Consider the following 8,520-nt stretch of genomic DNA (forward strand, 5'->3'; position numbering starts at 1 on the left):
TCAAGTGGCATCCACTTCAATATAAAGGCTTGCAGTTTATCATTCTTAATAGCTGAATAATACTCCATTGTGTAAAAATACCACATCTTTCTCCACCATTCCTCGGGTGATGGGCTTCTTGGTTGTTGGAATGTACCTTTTAGAAAAAGTAGAAAAATTTATTTTACTTGAAAACAGCAGTTAAATTAGAGGTGTCCCGTGTAGAAAGGCCAAACCAGCCAGCTGCCACACTTCTCTTTTTATGGTTAGAACACTTCAATCTGCTCTCTTGGTGATTTTCAAATAAGCAATATGTTCTTAACGAGTGGCATCCTCAGGGGCAGTGTCCTGGAGCTGGTCCTCCTGTCAAACTGAAATTTTGTATCCTTTTTTTTTCTTTTTTTAAAAGATAGTGAAGGTACTTTGCTTTTTTTATTCTTGTAACGACATGGGATTTTTGTCGTTCTTGTTTTCTTTTGTTGTTCTCTACTCTTTGCTCTTAGAAATTCAGCTTTTGTTCTTATTTTTTAAAGAGAATACAAAATGATAAGGGAAAAGAAATAAACTATTAGAAATGATACAGAATTTCACTAAGCAAAATAATAAGAATTTAACAATGGTTGTTGCATTACATAATGTTATCTTCAAGTTTCTTTTTTAGGTTATCAGATATAAACCTCAAAAATTGGTTAAAAAAGTTATAAATAATTAAAAAGAAGAAAAATAGATAAAATAAAAAATTTAAAAATTAAAATTTTAAGCATTAACTTCTGTTTTCAATGATCAGCAGAAATCAGCAGTACAATTATCAAAGCTATTCTGTATATAGACTTGTACATTTTTCTTTCTTTCTTTCTTTCTTTCTTTCTTTCTTTCTTTCTTTCTTTCTTTCTTTCTTTCTTTTTTTCTTTCTTCTTTTTTTCCTTCCTTCCTTCCTTCCTTCCTTCCTTCCTTCCGTCCGTCCGTCCGTCCGTCTGTCTGTCTGTCTGTCTTCCTTTTGCCATTCTCCTCATCCTAGTTTTTCCTTCCCTTTGAACAGATTCATTCCCTTTCACAGTATCTATTGCAACTTTCAGATTTTATTTACTCTTTCAGGTTCTTACACTAGTGAGATAATACGATGTTTGCACATTTGGGTCTGACTGAATTTAGTTTTTTAAGAGTCCAGATAAAGATGTGTGCAATTATCTTTCCGAATTTATCTTATGCCACCAACATAATGCCCTCTGGGTCATCTATAAATTGTGTGGCATAAATGACATTTCAATGCTGAGCAGTGTGCATGTGCATGCATGCTTGTCTCTGCGTGTACGTGTCTGTGGTCCACGCATCCACTGATGGACATATATAGTGTACAATGCGCAGCTTCATTATGGTGAATAATGAATGCTGCAATGAACATGGAAGTGTAGCTATCCCTTTGATATGCTGACCTCATGTTTTAGTGCTAGGGTTTATATCCAAAATGTCCCTCCAATCATTCATGCGTCCAGAGGTGGGACTTCCAGGGTGTGACTGGATCGTGCATCTATATTTTTAACTAGATCTAACCACCCATACCATCAGCAGCTGCAAGTGCCCTTAAGAGATGGGGCCAGGTTACAGCTGGTCCCCAGGGCTGTGACTCAGCAGGGCTCCCCCCTGACACCTGGCTTTTGAGAGGTGACAGCCATCATTATCTCCACTGCCAGCTCTTCCCACTCACAATTTTCTTATTTTTCATTTATTTATTTATTTGGTACAGGGTCTCTCTACACAGCTGGGATTGGTAGTAATCCTCCCACTTTCAGCCTCTCCAGCGCTGGAATTACAGTGCTATCACCCTGCATCTGGGGGTGGGGACAGTGGCATGTGGTGCCGGGGATGGAATCCGCATTCCTGAACTTACCTAGGTAGGCACTTAGTCCACTGAGCTATCTCACTAGCCCATATTTATTTATTTATTTATTTATTTATTTATTTATTTATTGCTATTTTTAGAGAAGGATCTACGGGGTGTTGAGGGTCTCACTATTAGATTGGACTCGTAGTGATCCGCCTGTTTACAGCCTCCCAAGAGCTGGGATTACAGATGCACACCACCACGCCCAGTCTCAATTGCCATCTCAGTGTGCTCTGGAGGTGGGGCCAGCATGGCATGCCTGTGGATCCAACCTCCAGCTCCTGTGCCTGCTTTCAGGTGCTTGAATCCACTGAGCTATTTGGCTGGCCCTTCTTTTTTTTTTATTTTTTTAAAGAGAGTGAAAATCAGAATTAAGACAGAAAAAACTACAGTTGCTACAGAATTTTATTTAACAAAGTAACATGAATTTCACAGTATTTGTTCTAATACACAGTGTTGTCTTTCAGTTATGCACAATATCAGTTATATGCATGTAAAATTCAAAAAAAAAGAGAGAACTGTATAAGAAATTAAGAAGAGAAAAAGTACAAACAATTGAGAAAAGGAGACAAAACAAATGAAGAATTATGTGCTCCTTCCCATAGACCAGTAGAAATGCACAGTACAGTTGTCCAAGCCATTCTGCTTAAATATCTAGATTTATCTCTTTCCGTCACTCCCACTCCTGTCCTTTTCCTCAACTCAATAGCTCTTTCTTTTTGAATAAGTTCATTCCCTTTTCAAAGTATCTATTGTAGCCTTCAGATTCCATTTTACTCTTTCACTGAGGAAACAATATGATGTTTGCACATGAGGGTCTGATTAATTTCATTTAAGAGTATGTTCTCTAGTTGCATCCACTTACTGACAAAAGCCTCAAGTCTATCCCTTATATAGCTGAATAATATTCCACTGTGTAAAAATACAATGTCTTCTTTATCCATTCTTCAGTTGATGGGCATCTGGGTTGTCTCCAGGATTTAGCTATGACAAATTGTGCTGCTATAAACATTGGTGCACATAGATTGCTGTGGTATGAGCTTTTCAGTTCTTCTAGAAAAATACCCAGGAGGGGAGTGACTGGCTTGAGTGGGATCTCCAATCCTAGCTTTTAAAGGAATCACTACACTGATTTCCATAGTGGTTCTCCCAGTCTGCACCGTCAGCAACATTCAGAAGGGCTACTTTTCCCTACAACCTCCACATTTTGTTATTGGCTGACTTCCTAATGTTAGTCTCTCTCTCTGGGGTGAGATGGAATCTCAGTGTTGTTTTAATTTGCATTTCTTGAATGAGAAATGATGATGAATATTTTTTCATACACTTACTTGCCATTTGTATTTCTTCCTCTGAGAAGTATATATTTATCTCAGAGGCCCATTTTTGGATCGGGTCTTTAAATTTGGGGCTCTTAATTTCTTAAATTATTTACATGTTCTACATAGAAGGGCTTTGTCAGAGGGATAGTCAGCTATATTTTTTTCCCAGTTTGAGGGTTTTCTTTTTACTCTGTTGGAGATTTGCTTTGAAGTGCAGAAGCTTTCCAAAAAGTTGAGATCCTAGTTGTTGATTCTTTGGAGTATTTCCCATGCAGTTTGGTTTTTGTTCATGAACTCTCAACCTATACCTATGATTTTAGGATTTCTACCTACATTTTCCTCCAGAATATTTAGTATATCTGTTTTAATATTTAAATCTTGGATCCCTTTTGATTATAGTTTTGTGCATGGTGATTGGCACGGGTCTAGTTTTAGCCTTTGGCATGTGGAAAGCCAGTTTTTCCAGCAGCATTTATTAAAGAGGCTATCTTTCTTCCACTGAGTATGTTTGGCCCCTTTATCAAGATAAGGTGGTTGAATGTGTTTGCAGTTGTGTCTGCATTTTCTAATCTGTTGCATTGATCCTTAGGTCTGTCTCTATGCCAGTACCATGCTGATTTTATCACAGTAGCTTTATAGTATAATTTCAGGTCCGGGATTGTGCTACCTCCTGCCTTTTCTTTGTTTCTCAGGATTATTTTCGATATTCTGGTTCTTCTCTGGTCCCAAATGAATTTGAGGAAAGTTTTCCTTAGCTCTGTGAAGTATACTAATGGCATTTGAATCAGGATTGCACTGAAGCTGTATAACAATTTTGGGAGTATGGCTATTTTCACAATGTTGGTTCTTCCTATCTAGGAGCATGGGATTTTTTCCATTTTCTCAAATCTTCTTCAATTTCCTTTGTCAAAGTACCATCATTTCACTGTATAAATATTTTATGTCCTTTGTGAGATTTGTTCCTATGTATTTCACTTTCTGGAAGCTATTGTGAAAGGCATAGCTTCCCTAATTTCTCTCTCGGTGTGTTCATTATTTGATATTGATTTGTGGGTGCTGACTTTGTATCCTGCTACCTTGCTGAATTTGTTGATTAAATCTACAAGACTCTTAGCGTTTGGGGGTTCTTTGTGTAGAGTTTCATGTCATCTTCAAATAATAATTTCACTTCTTTTCCAATCCTTATTTTTTCTATTTCTCTCTTTCATCTTATTGCTCTGGCTGATGTTGCCAGAACTATATTAAATAGGAGTGGAGACAGTGGACATTCTTGTCTTTTTCCTGATTTTTAAACCGAAGGCCCTCAGTTTTTGCCCATTTAGTATGACGTTGGCTGTTGTTTTCTCATAGGTGGCTTTTATCCGGTTGAGATATAGATCATCTACTCTGATTCTCCATATGGTTTTCATCATGAATTAGTTTTCCACTTTGTCAAAGGCTTTCCTGCAGCTACTGAGATGATCATGTGGGATCTGGATGGACACTCAAGGGCTGAAATCTTAGGAACTGTGAGGTGAAGTGCAGCTCTCCTTTTTGAAGTTGTGCATGTTAGGTTCTGTGTCTCAGTGATGAAAGGCATAACTAAGACAAACCCAGGAATTAAATTCTGGCATCAACTGGTTGTCTATCTTAAACGTTTTAAAGGATTTCCAAGTTGTTTTGTGACATGTGCATAGTAATTTTCATCCTCTCAACAGTGTCTAGGGTTCTTTTTGCTCTGCAACCTCATCAAAATTTAATATTTTGACCACGTCGGCCCCACCCATGCAGCATGCTGAGCCTGGAACCAAGTCTGGGTGTGGGGACGCATGCCTGTAATCCCAGCACTTCGGAGGCTGAAAACAGTAGAATCACTATGAGTCCGAGCTATGTAGTGAGACACTGTACCAAATATATAAAATGAAAATAAACCTTAGTATTTTGAGGCAGGCATGGTGATGCTCCCCTATCATTCCATCACTCAGGCAGCCGAGGCAGGAGGAGCACTGTGAGTCTGCCACTAGCTTGGGCTCCATAGTGAATTCAAGGTCAGCTTGAACTACATGGCAAATCTTGTCTTAAACTTCACCACCACTACCGTTACCAACAACTAAAACTTAATATCTTGGTAATGGCTATTCTAACAAATGTGGCTTTGATTTTGATTTTCACTTTACTGAAAAGTAGTAAGATTGAGTAGTTTTAAAATGTTTCTCAGTATATGTTTGCAGTAAATGATGATTACACTCACTGTGGAGAGTTGGTATGTGTGCATGACATATTATCATTTGGTTTAAGTTCTTTCTCTCCCTCCCTATCTCCATCTCTTAGTTCTTTACTCTTTACAAAAGTTCTACCTCCTTATTTCCTATTATCTAACTTTAGCATAGTTTTGAGTGTGGCTGAAGAGATTTACTGAGGGCAGAGGTTCAACCCCGGCTGTGGGTGGCACCGCTTGGAAGATTTGCAGCCTGGATGGCATAAAAGGAAAAGGCAGGCTCGCGGCTGTTGCTACTGCCGCTGCTGCCCCGTAGGCCGTCTGTCCCCCGTAGTGCCCCTCCGCCAGGCCAGGCTGCCTTGAAGCCAGATGACGGTGCACTGAGCCTCCAAACAGCTGCCTCTTCTTCTGTAACCTGTGGGTACTATGCTTGGTGTACTATGGTTCAGTGATGAGCAAAGTGCTGACGCAGGAACCTCACATTTTTGAGTTCTTTATATGTGCTGCATAGTAATCATTATTCCAGGGTGTAGCTGAGAAAGAACTTTCCCATTCTGAATGCTCTCTTGTCCTTCTGTTGGTTGGATTCTGTGTTGTGTTGAACAATTTTAATTCGACATAACCCCACTTACTGATTTTTAAAAAGATTGTGCAATTAAGGTCCATAAAGGTGTATCCACGTCTTCCAAGAGTTTTACCTGTTTTAAATTGCAGCAAGGTGCTTCTTTTTAATATTTAGATCATCATCTATTTTCAATCTTCTAAATATATAGAGCCAGTTTTCTCAGCACCACATGTCAGAAAGTTTTCCTTATTCTAGCACGTATTTGTGGTTCATTTGTCAAAGATCAGGCAGCTGAACATCTCTGGAGCCATTTCTACATTTTTCCTTCCAGTGATCCACATATTTGCACCAGCACTATGTTGTCTTTGTCCCAGTAGCTTTGTTTTATAATTTGAAATTACGGATTGTGATGCTTCCTACTTGAACTTGTTGTCCAAGGTGGTTTTTGTTATTTTGAGTTTCTTCTGGTCCCATATGAATAGTACAATTCTTTTTTTTTTTTTTTTTTTTTTTTTAGTTCTATGTGGATGCTGTCAGTAGTTTGATTGGGATTGATTTCAATCTATGTATCAATTTTGGAAGTGTGGTTATTTTGACTGCACTGTGTCTGCCTATCTAGGAACAGGAGATCTCTTTCTGTTCTTCTGATCCTTTATATTTAAAAAAATTACGTTAGCCTTTACTGTAGCAGCTTTTCACTTTTTTGGTTAGGTTGACTCCTATGTATTTGATTTTCTGGCTGTTATTGGGAATGCTGTTGTTTTGCTAACGTCTTTTTTGTAGATTTGCTATTTAAATAAATGAATGCTATTAATTTTTAGTGTTGATTTTGTATCCCACTGCATTGATGAATTTGTTTATTACCCTTTTGGTGAAATTTTCCACCTTCCATGCAAATTATCATGCTCCCTGCAAATAATGTTAATTAGACTTCCTTTCTTATACCTATTTCTTTTATTTCTTTCCCTTGCCAGACTGTTCTAACTAGTGTTCTGAGTACTATACTGAACAGGAGTAGTGAGAATGAAATCTTTGTCTTGTTTCTAATTTTAGAGGGAGAATTTTAAGTTTTTCTCCATTTAATATGACTTTTGCAGTTGGTTTGTCATAAATGGCTTTTATCAGAGTGACATAAGGTCTGACTCTACTTATTTTGTTCAGGGTTATCCATCACAATGGATGTTGGATTTTATCAAAAGACTTTTCTTTACCTATTAAAATGATAATGTGATATTTCCTTATTACTGTTTATGCATTGTATTACATTTATTGATCTGGTAATTTCAAGAATCTTTTCATTCCTGGAATGAAGGCTATTTAGTCATGATATATGATCTTGTTGATGACTTTTTGCATTTTATTTTCCAGGATCTTGGTGAGAATTTTTGTATGTATACTTATTAACAAGATTGAGCAGTAGTTTTCCTTTTCAACTATGTCCTTATCTGCTTTTGCAATTAGAGTAATGGTAGATTCCAGGAATGATTTTGCACATACTTCTACCTTTTCAGTTTCATTGAAGAGTTTAAGGCGTGTTGGTGTTATAATCTCCCCGAGGGCCTGGTAAAATCCAACAGTGAATGTATTAGGCCCTGAACTTTTCTTAGTTGTGTGGTTTTATTCTTGTCTTGTCCTCACTGCCTGATGTTGGACTCTTCAGATGATCTATTGCATCTTAGTTCACTTTTGATAATTCGTATGTTTTTAGGAATTTATTTCTTCAAGAATCTTCAATATTAGGAGTCAATTTTTCATAGCTACTAATTATCTGTTTTTCAGTGTGTTCGTTGTTATTGTTTCTTTTTCATTTATAATCATATAGATGTGGGTTTTTCCATCCTATCTTTTGCTAAATTTGGCTCAGTGTCTGGTTTACTCAGTCTTTCAAACAACTAGCTCCTCAGTTCATTGATTCTATTCTTTTGTCTCCATTTTGTTAGTTTATGCTCTAAGTTTTATGATTTGCTTCCCTATACTAAATTTGGGTTTAGACCATTATTATTTTTCTAATATTTTCAGTAGCATAATTAAGTTATTTACTTGAGCCCAATCTTTCATTCTACAGTGAATATTTATAGCAATAACCTTCTCTGTTAGGACTGCTTTCATTGTATCCTATAGATTCAGTATATTGCACTGGTCTTATCATTTGATTCTAGAAATTGTTTAATGTCTTCCCTGATTTCTTCTACAACCCACTGCATGTTCAGTAGTGTTATTTAATGTGTTTGTAAAATTTCTGTGCTTTCTTTTGTGATCAATTTCTAGTTTCAATGCATTATGATTTGATAGTGCACATGGAATGATTCTGATCATTTGTATTTATTTAATCAACCTTGTTGGACTAGTATGTGGGCTACTTTGGAAAAAAATCTGTGTGTTGTTAGGAAACATGTATTCTGTTCTAGAAGAGTAGAATCCTCTGTAGTTATCTATGAATTTCATTTGTTAAAGGGTGTTGTTCAGCTCTACTGTTTCTTCTCTTCTTCTTCTTCTTCTTCTTCTTCTTCTTCTTCTTCTTCTTCTTCTTCTTCTTCTTCTTCTTCTTCTTCTTCTTCTTCTTCTTCTTTCTCCTTCT

The sequence above is a fragment of the Octodon degus genome, unplaced genomic scaffold, assembly GCF_000260255.1.
Source record: "Octodon degus isolate 3935 unplaced genomic scaffold, OctDeg1.0 scaffold00012, whole genome shotgun sequence".
In the NCBI taxonomy this organism is placed as follows: Eukaryota; Metazoa; Chordata; class Mammalia; order Rodentia; family Octodontidae; genus Octodon; species Octodon degus.